This window comes from Trachypithecus francoisi, unplaced genomic scaffold (genome assembly GCF_009764315.1).
Source record: "Trachypithecus francoisi isolate TF-2019V2 unplaced genomic scaffold, Tfra_2.0 Lachesis_group0, whole genome shotgun sequence".
Lineage (NCBI taxonomy): Eukaryota > Metazoa > Chordata > Mammalia > Primates > Cercopithecidae > Trachypithecus > Trachypithecus francoisi.
In genome coordinates this window covers 7,413,522-7,427,842 of record NW_022681453.1, presented here as the reverse complement: position 1 = coordinate 7,427,842, position 14,321 = coordinate 7,413,522, and the positions used below count along the sequence as shown (strand labels likewise).

The 14,321-nt window shown below is 41.8% G+C and overlaps 1 protein-coding gene across 2 annotated transcripts in view; it reads left to right on the top strand.

The window, feature by feature from the left end:
* The window catches only part of KCNAB1 (potassium voltage-gated channel subfamily A member regulatory beta subunit 1), a 448,855-nt gene that overhangs the window by 96,464 nt on the left and 338,070 nt on the right, over positions 1 to 14,321 (top strand). The gene's annotated exons all lie outside the window — the stretch shown is intronic.

Genomic DNA, 14,321 nt, shown 5'->3' with positions numbered 1-14,321 from the left:
TTTGCTGGAGGTCCACTGTAGACTCTGTTTGCCTGGATATCACCAGTGGAGGCTGCAGAACAGCAAAGATTGGTGCCTGCTCCTTCTTCTGGAAACTTCATCCCAGAGGGGCACCTGCCTGATGCCAGCTGGAGCTCTCCTATATGAGGTGTCTGTCAATCCCTGCTGGGAGGTGTCTCCCAGTGAGGAGGCATGGGTTTCATGAATCCACTTGGTGAGGCAGTCTGTGCCTTAGCAGAGCTCAAGCGCTGTGCTGGGAGATCCACTGCTGTCTTCAGAGCCGGCAAGCAAAAAGATTTGTCTGCTTAAGCTGTGCCTATAGGCACCCCTTCCCCTGGGTGCTCTGTCCCAGGGAGACGAAAGTTTTATCTCTAAGCCCCTGACGGGGGCTGCTACCTTTCTTTCATAGATGCCCTTCCCAGTGAGAAGGAATCTAGAGAGGCAGCCCGGCTACAGCCACTTTGCCATGCTGTAGTGAATTCCGCAGAACTTCCTGAGGGCTTAACACTGTGAGGGGAAAGCCACCTACTGAAGTCTCAGTAATGGCAGTTGCCCCTCCCCCCACCAAGCTGCATCGTCCCAGGTCAACTTCAGAAGGCAAGGTCCATCCATTCACGCATGAGGGGTGGCCGTTGGTGAGTGCAGGTATGTAAAGTGGCATGTGGGAGGCTGCAATCTGGGGAGCGCTCAGACAGGCTAGCGCATATCCACGAGGGCTGCTTTGCTGGAGCCCTTTGCTGGTCAGGTGCATTTGCCAGCACAGGAGCTATGATCTAGGCCCCCAGGAGGTATCTGGGTGCTTTATTGCAAGCAGGCATAATTGGGCTGGGGCCCCCGCAGAGGCCAGCAGACCAAGGGGTGTTCAGGTTGGACAGGCCTCATCTCATTGGCAAGACTGCCCTGCAGAGTTTAGGTCCAACAGTTTCTCTGGGGCTAAAGTCTCCTATGGGAGCAAGTTGAGCCTGTGGGAATGGCTGTCCCTGGCCCTGCTCCACTGCAGATGCTTCCACACCAAACCCTCTGGGCTCAACACTGGCTGGAGTTCTGCTCCTACGACTTCTCTAAGCAGCTCTCCCTGCCAACTCGCGTGTCTGTTATGGTTGAGGCCTGCTGGAATTCCAGAGGCCTGTGGTGAGAGTGGGTCACTCCTTGCCTGTTCAACTCACCACTTTGCCTCTTCCACAGGAGTCACTGGGGGCCAGGAACAAGTCTTGGGTGTGTAGTAGCCCTGTGCAGGGTTCCCAGCTTCCTCCTCCTTCAGCCTGGCATCTGTGTCTTCCCTCCATCCACTCTCAATGTCTTTTCTCTAACGATCTGCTAGGAGTGCACCAGTCTTCCTAATGTCCCTGTCCCTCAGTGGGAGATGTTCCTTCTGACTGTATCTAGTCAGCCATCTTGCAGCAGGAATCCTTGGCATTTCTTTTCAGTTATTTCTTAGAATTTCCTTCTCTCTGCTTACCCTACCTATCAGTTCTTGCATGTTGTGTACTTTGTTCATTCAGTGCCCTTAGCATATTAATCATAGTTTTATTTATAACGTCAACAGTTTTTTGGTCATAGATATTTTCTGTCACGTTAAGGTAATATTGTTTATTCCTATTGTGCCAGTGGTATTATTTTTTAAATTAGAAATCAATGCTGAATTCTGAAAAAAAGTTCTGAGTAAATAATGTATCATTTATTTATATTCTTAATAATAATAAAATTTAAAGTTTGAGTAAAAATCTCCTTATATTACTGGAATAAACTCTACTTGGTCACTGTGTAGTAGTGTTTTATTTGCTGTAAGTTTTAATTTGTAAAAATTGTATTTGTAGTTTTTACCGCTATGGTTAAGTGAGATAATTGTTTAAAGTTTTTAGATTATCTTTAACAAGTTTTGGTATTAGTGGTGTGATATCTTAACATACACACAAAAGATGATCTTTTCATCTTTTGTATGCACAGTTGGTAATCTATGGTATGACCCACACGACAAATTCTTCCCATCATTTGCTTTTACAAATAAAATTTCACTGGGAGATATTCATGACCATCCATTAATGTGTTGCCTGTGGCTGCTTTCCCACTGCAGTGGCAGGGTTAAGTAGTTGCAGTAGAGATTGTATGGTACACAGGGCTGAAAATATTTACCCTCTGGTCCTATAAAAGTTTGCTGATCTCTGCTCTACCATAATTTAGATAGCATAGAAATGCTGTCTATCTCTTGATGATAGCTTTCAGATAGCTCTAGAGGATCTCACTCCTGAAACCAAAGCATGGGCTCTAGAGTATGATAACGTTGGGTTTAAAACTCAGCTCCAGCCCACATTATTAATGATGTGCTGCTAGGCAACATACTTAACCTTCCTATGGGTCATTTTCCTCAACTATACAATGTGAATAGTAATAAAAATAATAATACTTACTTAAAATAATACTATAAAGAATGAGATATGTTAATGCATGTTCAAAATACTTGACAGAATGCTAGGAATGCATACATTTTTAAATACAAGTTATTGTTATGTTTTTCTTGGGAGAGTTTTTTGATACTGCCATCAAATCATGGTTTGTTTTCTACAGTACCCAAAGGCTATTTGCTGCCAAAGATATATCCTTAAATTAAGTAAATTAGTTTTTATCTGAAAGCATTTTTTCCAATCCAGATTCTTTCTTTTTATCAAATATGTCTTTTTCAAATCTTACAGAAATAATATTTTCTAAAGTTCACTCTGTCTTTTCAGCAAGTCTCTTTTATAGTTTTGTATTCTTCCTTGCTTTGATTCTTCAGATCCCCTTTAAACTTCTTTCCTCATATATTCAGTGGTTGTTTTTCATTTGTGCTTCAGGGGGAATCATCTTTTGCTCATTGCTGTGATAGAAGATAGGTTCAGATCATACTTATTTGGGTCTTCAATATTTCAGGTCTGGGCACATAGGGAAAAGAAGAGCTTAGAGTAGAAAGCAAGATGTCAGTGGGAGTAGGAAGACAGCTATTGTTTAGTTAAGCTGTAAGGCTGCAAGCTTCACTTGTCCAAATAAGTTTATTTTCTATGACTATTGCATTCATAAGTTAGCTGAGCACTTTCCAACCACTATATTTACTGAATTACTAGGAGCCATGCACTCCCAGGTGGTGCAGGACTGAGATGTGCCCTTCTACTGATTGCTGCATGGCCTTCTCTTGTCTCCAGCTCCTGTCACTTGTAGAGGTTTGGCTCAGGGTCTCATTCAGTTTACTTCCCAGGTGGGAAATTACTTTTTAGGTTATGAATCAGGGTTTGGTAGGCTCCTTTTAAAATCTAGTCTTACATGTATTTTATCTTATAGGCATTCTCAAAGTTACCAGCATATAGAAGACACACTTCCCTCTGTTTAGAACTGACATAAATTCTCTATCTCTATCCATTTGAATAGAAATAAGAGGTAAGCTGGCCGGCCACAGTGGCTCACACCTGTAATCTCAGCACTTTGGGAGGCCGAGGTGGGTGGATCACTTGACGCCAGGAGTTTGAGACCAGCCTGGCCAATGTGGTGAAACCCCATCTCTACTAAAAATACCAAAAAATTAGCCGGACGTAGTGGCACATGCCTGTAATCCCAGCTACTCAGAAGGCTGAGGCACAAGAATTGTTAGAACCCAGGAGCCAGAGGTTGCAATGAGCCGAGATCGTGCCACTGCACTCCAGCCTGGGTGACAGAATGAGACTCTGTCTCAACAACAACAATAACAACAACAACAAAAATAAATAAATAAAAATAAGGGGCAAGCTAAGTTGGGCAGCTAGGATGAAGGACTTGAATCAGATGTCAATTGATTTTCTTATTTTTAAAAAAATTGTGGTATTCAAACACAAGAGAAAACATTTCTATGAAATAGCCAACATGTACAACACAAAAATTATATATCTCTTAAATACCTTGGCAATTGACAATTATATTTTTAAGTGACTTTTGTAAATGATTTGAAAAGATAATCATAAAAAGACTTCTTCTCTTTGCCAACTCTAGGATAAAGAAGGATTCTTAGAACATTTTCATGGAGAAGGCAAAATTCCAAGTTTCATTTCTCGAGCTTAATTTTTATAGATTGAGCTATATTGGTTCTATGCAGATAATGAAAAAGCATTTAAAAATCCACCTTGGTATGGATTTGTGGTTACTGTGTTTTAATTTAAGCCAAAATATTTTGTGGTTTGAATTTCACCCCAAATTATTTCACTATTCCACTTTGCTTTGCATGTGTGAATTAAGCCAGTGGAAGCTTCAGAGGTAATAGAATTTGATGGTGTTAATAACTATAAAAATGAATTTGCACAAAAAATATGAGATGAAGAGTAGGAACATCTGGCACGAGACAGAACATCCTTGTTAGTACCCAGGTAAATTCAGAGTTACTTTCATTTTCTTTTCTCCCCTTGTACATTGGTTGTCAGGTCCAATCAATCATCAAGTCCAATTGTTTCTAACACCTAGCTCTCTCCCCAAACTACCCACTCCTTCCTCTGCACTTAGACATAATCTCTTGCCCCCAAATTCAGTGGCCTCTGAACAGGTGCTTTTAGACTCTGCCCACTTCTCAGCCCCATTGTCTATCCTACATTGACTTTCTAAAATATGGATCTGGCCTTGTCAATACCCTGACTAGATGCTTTAATGCGTTTAAGGATAAGACCTGAAATCTTTACCATTGCAAAAAGTGGTCTCAATCATCTTTGCAATCTGAGACTTTCCCCAGGCCCTTCAATCCAGACACATGGAAAGTCTTATTGTTCCTAGAAGACATCATGCTCTTTTGTGCCTCTGTGCAGTTGTACATGCTGTTTTGTTTGCCAGGATCACCTTTGCCCCTTTACTACTTTACTGTGCACTGTCCTATCCTATTCTCCCTTCAAGAATCAGGTAAAACATCACTAAGCCCGTTTGGGGAGTTGGCATTCCCAAGTTTTTGGCCTCTGGAGCATTTGCACATATCTTTATTTGATGATGGTTGGTTCCCTAGCATTCATTCTCTCTTTCTTTGACCAACAGCTCTCAGATCCCTGGGGATCTGTCTCTCCTCCATTGTCGGGGTATGGGGATTGGCTTGACCTCACACTCAACCCAAATGATGGCGCTCACTGACTTAAGAGTATTTCACTTTCTTGGCTCCAGTGACTGACTCAAGGGTGATCTGAACCAGTCCAGTCAGCACGAACCAGAACTGTACTGTGGTTGTGGCACACAGACATCACTTCTCTTCTGGGTTTGGTGGTGTGATGGTATCACACCACTTAGATTGCTATCACCATCCCCCTGCAACAAGGAGAGCCTTCCTGAGGCTACAAACAAGCACTTTAAGGAGGAAGAGTTGAGAGAAGGAGCCGAGAGACATCAGTGAACCCCCAAATCAGGGCAAGGCTAAAACTAGTTCTGCCTTCTAAACTACTTTTCATAAGCCAAAAACAAATAAAAGCTAACTAACTGAAACTGACTAACCACCATTTTTTTTGATAACCCAGCATAGGTAAAGTTTGTTTATTTACATTTATCTTTGCATCTCAACATATTTGCAGCCACCTGGGGACATCGTAATTGTTCAGTAAGTGTTTCTGAAAAGATGGGAAAGAAGGAGACTTGTAGTTTTTCCTCAGTATTTTCTGCTTGGCTATGTAAGTAGCAAAACTTTGCTCTGCTATTTTTAGATTTCAATTCTTTTGTATTTTATTTCTTGGAAAAATATGGAAAAGATGTTTCAGTAAAAACAAAGGACTTACACAAGAAAAAAATCAGGAATTTCTGGTTCTCATTTATTTTCAACAAGGAGCATATCAGAGAATTTGCAGGACCTGACATTGTCTGTCCCTGGAAGGCACTAGAAATTGAGGGACTGTAAATTTGCAGCTGTTAAAATAAAGTGTTAATTTTTAGTTTTTAAATAATACTCTATTTTGTGCCAATTATCTTCTTTCTCCAGATGCACTCTCTCTGTTTCTCTACCCTGCTCTGCAACCCAGAAGGCAGACCTGCATGGTCTACATCAATAGGAGGCCTTATCATTTGGTTTGGCCAATGGGAAGCCCCAGCAGGTGGCAGGGTGGGAGTAATGGGTAGGAGTAGTGGGTGGGAGAAGAAGAAAATGTGGTTGGGGTATTTATGGCCCCACTGGGTATTTATACTCTCCTTGCAGGGGATCATCTAAGGCTGTGTCTCTTGACCAGAGGTAGTTAGTCCTTGATAATGGGCCCTAGGTAGCCTACTCTTTATGACTCTCTCTCCCCTGGTTCTGGCAGCTATTCCCTCCTCTCTTTTGCAACTCACCCTAGGTTACTGCAGCAACCCTTACAATTCTTCTACACCTTTGCAAATAAACTCATTTGAACTGCCTAATTTGAGTGTGCCATCTGTTTTCTGGTGGGAACCCAAGTGATACATATATATTTCAGAAATAAAAAAATTAAACAGGAACAATACAAATCTAATGCACCTTTATGCTGCTACATGAAATATTATCTTTTAAGATTGGCGGAAGAATAGAACCCATGTTAGCTGTGCCCATAGAAAAATGACTAAAAAGACAAATCAGGGAGGAGAAATGCTTAGAGGGTTTTCTTGGTTGTCATCAAGTAGATCTTCCCATTGCACAACCTCAGGGGTGCCAATCACAGGATAATTCAGGCTAACTTTAGGAAATTTGACAACCAGAACTATTTCTGTTTAATATAAAGAGAATGAGAGGAAATCAAGTACCTTTATTTGGGTGAAATGAGGTTAAAACTGGTACTAAGAAGAACCACGAAGAGAAAAAACAATCCCCAAACAATTCAGCTTCTTTTGGCCTTGGGATTTGCTCCGTTAGTGTAAAACTTCCGAAATAATACAGACTAAGAGTTGTGTATCAAAGTAAGAAACTTTGGTTTAGAGGTTTGTTCACATCAGAATACATGATATATATATTTTTTTTCTAGCACCAATTGGCAAAACTACCAGTTTCCTAAGGCTTGTGCTATATCCTTGTCTAATTCTTTGGTCATGACTGGGACCAAAGTTTGGGAACTTCCTGCATCCTAGTTTAGGAAAGGGTGGATCATCATGATTTCCCATTCCTGAGGGTTGCTACTGCTACTACTTGATCTTTGTAACAGTTGTGTTCTCTGAGAAGTGTTTCTAACTTCTCTCCCAATGTCTCCCCTTCTTTCTGATGCTCCTCCTTTTTCACGGCCATGCTTCCCATCCTGTGAACAGGGCTGTGCCTCTATCTCAGCTTGGCATTCTCTGAAGTGCAGCTGTAGCAGTGTGGAGTTAAAAATAACGACACCTTGTGAGACTAGGAAGGAGGATGAGAGTGGGGAGCAGGAAGCATGTTCATTAAGGGCTTTTAAATTTCCAAATGACCCGTCTGAGTCATTAACAGACTTGTCTAAGAACATCTAACAACCTGGAGGGGGAAAGAGGTGTTTCTATGTTGTACTCTGAGTGTGTTATGAGGGTTTATGTTAACAAGGAGGGAAAAAATACTTGTCCATACTGACAATGAGCTGAATTTCAGGCTGTGAGAAACCAGAACAAACTGTTAATTCTGGTGTAAGTCAGCTGTCCAAGAATCCTACATCCTGACTGCCTGCCCTGGTATCACAATGTTCACTAATTAGCCAGCACTCTTACTATGTGGGCACGTGTTCTATATATAGGGCAAGTCAAAGGTTCTATAGTGAAACCTCACTCATTCATACCTATTGGAAGTGGCCATCAGGCTTAATAAGAAATCTCAGTTATGGAATAGTTATTTCAGGTGTATAATTTTTAAGAATACATAGTAATATAAATACATAACATAAGAAATGCAAAGACAGGTATTTTTCTAGCCCTGCTTTAATGGATAACAATCCAGGGTTATTCATGTATTCAGTGTTAAAAGAGGCATAAGATACTACGTTTTTTAAACTTATGTTTTTTTAAAGAAACAGTCAAGTGGAGAAGTAAATATGTATACAATCACATTTAGAGATGATGAGTTCCATAATCAGAGTGTGTATGGTATTAATGGTGCAGAGAAGACACAGTTTGCCTTGGTGGAAAGAGGGGCAAGAGCCAGGGAATGCTTCTGGAAGAACGTGGGAGTTGAGTTGGAGTTGGTTTAGGATGGGTACTCTAGCAGAGCAAATAGCATGCGCAAAGGTACTATGGCAGGGAAACAGACTGTACTTATGTTAACTGGTATTTTGTTTTTAGTTTATTCAAAATAATGGAGAATGCTCTCCTTTACGGGAGAAGGTCATGAAAGGGCTCCTGTCTATGTACAGCGCTTACCTTGATTAATACGCCAACACCCACATCAATGAACTTTAAAAGGATAATGCTTTGAAGAAAAAAATTTTCCAAATATTTCCTGAACATTAATGACAGGTGTTATGGCTTTGATAGTTTAGACAAAATATAGACTGCATGCATTTCAGTTCATGTTGATACAGATACTTTCAGGAATCTGAAAATATCTATACTTTCAGGTCACAGATGTGAAGAGAACACAAAATGTCTGGAAAATTCCACCATAGCACAGAGGCATAAGGAAGTATGTTGTGTGGGGGCTGACAAACATGCTCAATATTGGTGTGTCTGCAAGTCTACTAAATTTATTTCAAAGAGTTTATTCTCTTATCAAGGTTAAACGCCTTCAGCTTCTTGTTCAAACTGTTTATTGCATAGCAAACGTTTCTCCAGAATGGCAGAAAGATAAGGGCTTGGAGCAGTGATGGAAATCAAATGAGCTAATTTCAAACCAGTGGACTTGCATTCCATATTAGAGAGAATTTCCTGAGAAAAAGATCTTAAAACGGTTACCTTAATGTTTATTTAAAACTACTAAATCGTTAATACATTGTGCCAGTTTCCCTGCTTCCCTGCAGGACATCTGCAATGATCTGCACTCCTCGTGGCTGCTCACTAAGCAAGCTGTCAAACTGCACTGGGTTATTGAATTGGAGTGGGAGAAGGCACAGGCTGAGACTGTCGATGAGCTGAGGGTTGCTGCTCAGGAGGGCATGGGCAGCTCGCTGACCAGGAATGCCTCTGCCTCGCCTTGCTTTGTCTGAGAACTCGGCCCTGCTCTATGGAGCCAGTTGTGCCTCCATTTTACTTGGTGTACATTTCACTTTTTCTGAAGTGTTGGGTTAAGAACAGAATTTAGGTTAGATATGAATGTATACAGATCTCATTCTTAGTTTTCACACTATCATGGGTTATACTTCTGGATTGTATCTGTAGTAGAGAAAATTTGGGTGATTTTCTATACATTCTGTTTATGCTTTCTGGAGGTCAGAGGGCTCCAGCAGATGGAGGTTATTTCCTCAGCCTATACTAGAGAGAGCCAGTCATCATGATATTTACAAAACACTCACATCATCCATTCATCTCCTCATGCGAAAGATAATTATTGGTCACCATGATGTTCCTGACACCATGCTGAGAGCAGCCACGCTAGCTAAAATGGCACCTCACTCATTACCAAACCAGGTCCCGAGATAGTCCTAAAATTCAGGAGCAAGTGGCAGCACTGAGACTAGAAGCTGTGTCTTTTGATCCCAGACCCTGTGCTTTCTCTACTTCCCACAGGGCTCCCTGGGAGTGAGTTGGAATTGTCCCTGGCAGACACCTGCATCTGGAAGCCATGCTTCAGTGTCTCTTGGCTGGGTATTGCCCTTCTGGAAAAATCCTTTCCACTTTCAAATTTATTTTATTCTTTACATGCTCAAAAAGGACATGGGGTGAACCAATTAGTGGATGGGTACCTCAAAGTATGATTTTCCACAGGGTTTGGTCCAGGAAGCAGAGTTGGCCAAATGCAATGTGGAGATTTCAAAGATTTTTTTTAAGTAGAGAAAAATTCCTTTGTGAATGACAATGAAATCCAAGCTGTCAGGCTGTGTTTGGTGTCAAACAGAGATTTGAGATGGTCCTCAGGATGAGTGTGGGTAGTGAAGAAAGGGGTGCAGTGGAGTGTCCTCTCGTCCGTGCTGAGAGAATATTGAAGAGGAGTCAGAAATGAGAATCAAATTATTGTGACTGAAAATTTTCATACCTTATTCTGGGGAACTATATATCAAAGGGGGAGAACAAAAAAAGTCACAAAATGAATTACTAATTAGAAATTGTCCTCAAGGTTTGCTTACTGCCTGATGCATTCCAGCAAATTTCTACTTTTGAATTTGCTAAATAATTATCTGCAATGGTTAATATTTGTAATATGCAAACATGCATTATTTTTAGATATGTGCCCAATGCAATGGGTTGGATTTCTAGGTAATCATCAGTTGCTTTCTCTGGATATTATCAAAAGAGGTAGATGCCTTTCAGCCCTAATATAATTGACTCAATTCTAAAATCAATCTCTCAGCTTAATAACCCCAGGTGCTATGCCAATGCCCACACACAGGATGATCAATTAAGCACTATTGTGGAAAAGGCATTCAAAGGGCAGTTTTTTCCTTGCTACCACATTATGCCCCATGGAGATGGAGATAGATGATGCAGCAATGGTAAACTCAACCAATTTACTTACCCATGGCCAGGAGACTGGGTTACTTTGACACTTCTCATAATTCTGTGGTGATTACTCAAAGGAAATGAATGACTCCAGGAAACTGAGGGATACGTCTATCTGGGTGACAATCCAGGTGGTGTCCGAACTTGTGGCAGGCTTCCCAACAGAATTACTTATCTGGATGTGGAAAGCCCAGAAAGAGCTGTTCACAAGAAGAGGCTCTGAGGAGGAGCTAGAATTGGAGGAAGAATTTGGGTTCTCGAGTCAAAACCGGAGGGGAATCACGGCCAGGAAGGATGATGCTGGCTAATGTGGCTGCACAGAGAGTTTTGTCCTCCAGATTTCAGGTATCTGATGATACTGATGAGCTCTTTTCTGGGGTGCAAGGAAGCCTTGTAAGGAAACTTCATGATCCCCCACCATGTTAGTTCAGTGAATCATGCATCTTCCCGGTTCCCGGTTTTAGTGGTAATTCATCCTGTAGATGCAGCTATAGGAGATGGAGTGATAGAAAGAACAGGCTGTCTGTAGACCAGGGAACAGGCAGTACATTCTTCACCTGGAACACTCAAGTCCAAGTGGAGAAAAGTTTTCTAACCTTTCCCAGGGGTATTTTCAGTTTATTGATCTCTCTAGAAAACTTGAAAATCCTCAAAGGAACAAAACTGATGGTTTCAGATACTGTGAAAGATAATGGGGTAGATTTCTTTTATGAATAAAAAAATGCTGTTTCTCCTTCAGTCATTCCACAATCAAGAGCTAATTATGAAATCCCTACTATGTGCAGGCTGTAGGCCAGGCTTTAGAGATAGCTACAATGGAGCAGAAACAGATTGGTGGAAGGTGCTCCTGGATCTTACTGGCTACGTGGGGGATGTGATGGGAGACAAGCAGACAAATGATTGTAAACTCACACCCACTACCAGGTGGCAACGGATGACACTTCTGACTCCTAGAGTTTATTGCAGAGGTCTGACCTAAGCAGGGAGGACCTCCAGGAAGTGATGATTGGGTTGAAATCAGAAGCGTAGGCACAGAGGGGAGGCGAGCACTTCAGGCACAGGAACTGCAAGGATGCACGTCTGGGACGGGAGGAGCTTGAGGGAGGCAAGGTTCTGAAAGTGTGTCACATGGATAGGGCAAGAGGGAAGGTGGTGAGAGGTGCTGCTGGAGCATAAACCCTGTCACTTTGTAAATAGTACAAAATTGTGACCATGTCAGCAGAGTAAGTGAGGAAGTCATGGAAGGCTTTTAAGACAATGGGGAGTGATGTTTCAAAATAAAGACACTCTGACCACTATTTGGAGAATAGATTTGGTGGGACGAGTGGGGAAGCAGGGAGATCAGGGCCAGATTGAACAGCTCACTTAGTAACTAACACCAGTAGGATCTGGTGATGGGCTGAGTATGGGGTAAGGAGGAAGGTGCTGTCCTCCTGTGTCTGTTAGAAGTGCCAGTATTCTTAGTTACCCAAATAAAACAATGTGGAGTCCTACCAGCCTCTTTCACTTTTTCTTTTCCTTCTGAGACACAGTCTCGTTCTGTCACCCAAGCTGAAATGCAGTGGTAGGGTCATGGCACAGTGCAGCCTCAAATTTTTGGGCTCAAGCAATTCTCCGCCTCAGCCTCTGGAGTAGCTGGAACTACAGGCATGCATCACTATGCCCGGCTAATTTTTGTTTTGTAGAGACAGGGTCTCACTATGTTGACCAGGCTGGTCTTGAACTTCTGAGTCAAGTAATCTTTCTGCCTTAGCCTCCCAAAGTGCTCAGATTACAGGAATGAGCCACCTTACCTGGCCTTTTTCCCTTTCTTAAGCTCCATCTCTAATAAGTTGCAAGATTCTGCCAAGGCCACTGCACACCCACATTGCTAAAGTAGCTTCTGGGGAAAATGAGAGATGCTCTACTGTCCTCCATGCAGGGTGGGATTGTTGGGGAAACTCTTGTCAGCCATGTCATCTGCCTTTGTTTTGGAGACTGGTCATATGTAATAAGCAGCATCCCTTATCTATTTCTACCTGTGACATAAGAAATTTATATTTGGTCTTTGCCCCCAGTTCCTCACACAGAGGTCCTAAAACACTTGGAATTTCTGGAATGACAGGAGTGTCTTTTGTTCTAGTGAGGCAACTCTTTGGAGTTCCTGAATAGCTTCAGGATGGGGCCTTTCACCAGAAAGGCTGAGTCATGATTAGAAGCTTGGGACTTTCAGGCCCATCCACCATCTGCAGGGAGGGGAGAGGGCCTGGAGACTGGGTTGATAATCTTGCCTACGTGATGAAGCCTCCTTAAAAACCCCTGAATGATGAAGTGGGGAGCTTCTGAGTTGGGGCACATATCCATGTGCCAGAAGGTAGTGCGCCCCAACTTCACAGGGACAGATACTCCTGTGTTTGGGACCCTTCCAGACCTCGCCCTATGTGCCTCTTTCTCTGGCATCTTATTTGTATCCTTTAATAAACTGGTAAAGTAAGTAAATATCCTTTTTAGTTTTATGAAATGTTATAGCAAATTATTGAATCTGAGGAGGGGGTTGTGGGAACCCCCAGTTTGTACCCAAGTTGGCTGAAAGTGTGAGTAGTCTGGGGAACTGCTACTTATGATTGGCATCTGAAGTTGGGGGCAGTCTTGTGGGACTGAGCCCTTAATCTGTGGGGTCTATACTAATTGCAGGCACTTAGTGTCATCCGGTTGGCATCCACAGAGAACTGGAGAACTGCCTCGTGTGGAAAACCAACACATTTGGTATTAGAATTGTTGTGTGAGTAGAGAATACTGAGTGTTTTCTTTTGCCACCCAAGAGAAAAATGGAAAGACTCATTAAAAATCAGTCCCCAAACTTCCGTTATTGCTCTCATTTTTGGAAGATGGAGAGATTTTGTCAGCTGAGAGCAGGTAGTTACCTGACTGCAGTGATCTCAAGGCAGGGCACCCAGCTAAATGATTCCAAGGCCATCTACAGGCTGAAGAGGATCAGGAAAACCACCTACCATATTCTTGAATGGCAACAGAATGAAATGATTTAACAAATTTTCACAGCTCAATTGAAGCCGAAACTCTAATTTCTCCAAAGTTCCGATCTAGTCATGTCTTCCCAGTGAGTGTGATAAATAAAGGTTGAAACATTCATTCTTGTCACCAGGGGATAGTGGGATTGATGTGTTTGCACCAAACACATCAGGCTGTCGCCCACCACAAGTAGGATCTTCACACTCTAGTCTTTCAGGGTGTACAGTCTTCTTTGGAAAAGTCTATTCCTCTATCCACCTCTAGCATTACTCTTTCTTTAAACATATTACCTATGAGTTAATTGTTTAACAGATAATCATAATTATTATAAGAGAAACTAAATTGTAATTGTTCTCATTTCTGAGTGCTTACTTCATGATGGACTAAGTATGTTTTCTACATTATTTCATTTAATCTTTATAACAATTCTGAGAAGTAGGGACTGTTAGCTCATTTTTTTTGAGATGAGAAAAGAGAAGCTATGGAAGTTAGGTAAGTTGCAGAATGTATTCAGATATTAATGGGAGAGGTGGGAGTCAAACAAAACCTATAATTCTCCACGACTTATGCCCAGAACCTGGGCTTGCAGTTACATTCCATCATTCTTCAAATGTTTTCTGAGTGCCTAAATGTTTTGTGAACAGTTCTAGGCACTGAAGAGATGGTTGGAAATAAGCTAGATAACTTGTTTATCTGGTCCTTCAGTTTTCCCCCCAAACTAGAATGAATAACATTTGACAAAACTGTTGTTAAGAAAGACTGTCTAGTACTAACCCTGTGCATGAATGGGGCAGAGTAGACTCTGGGGG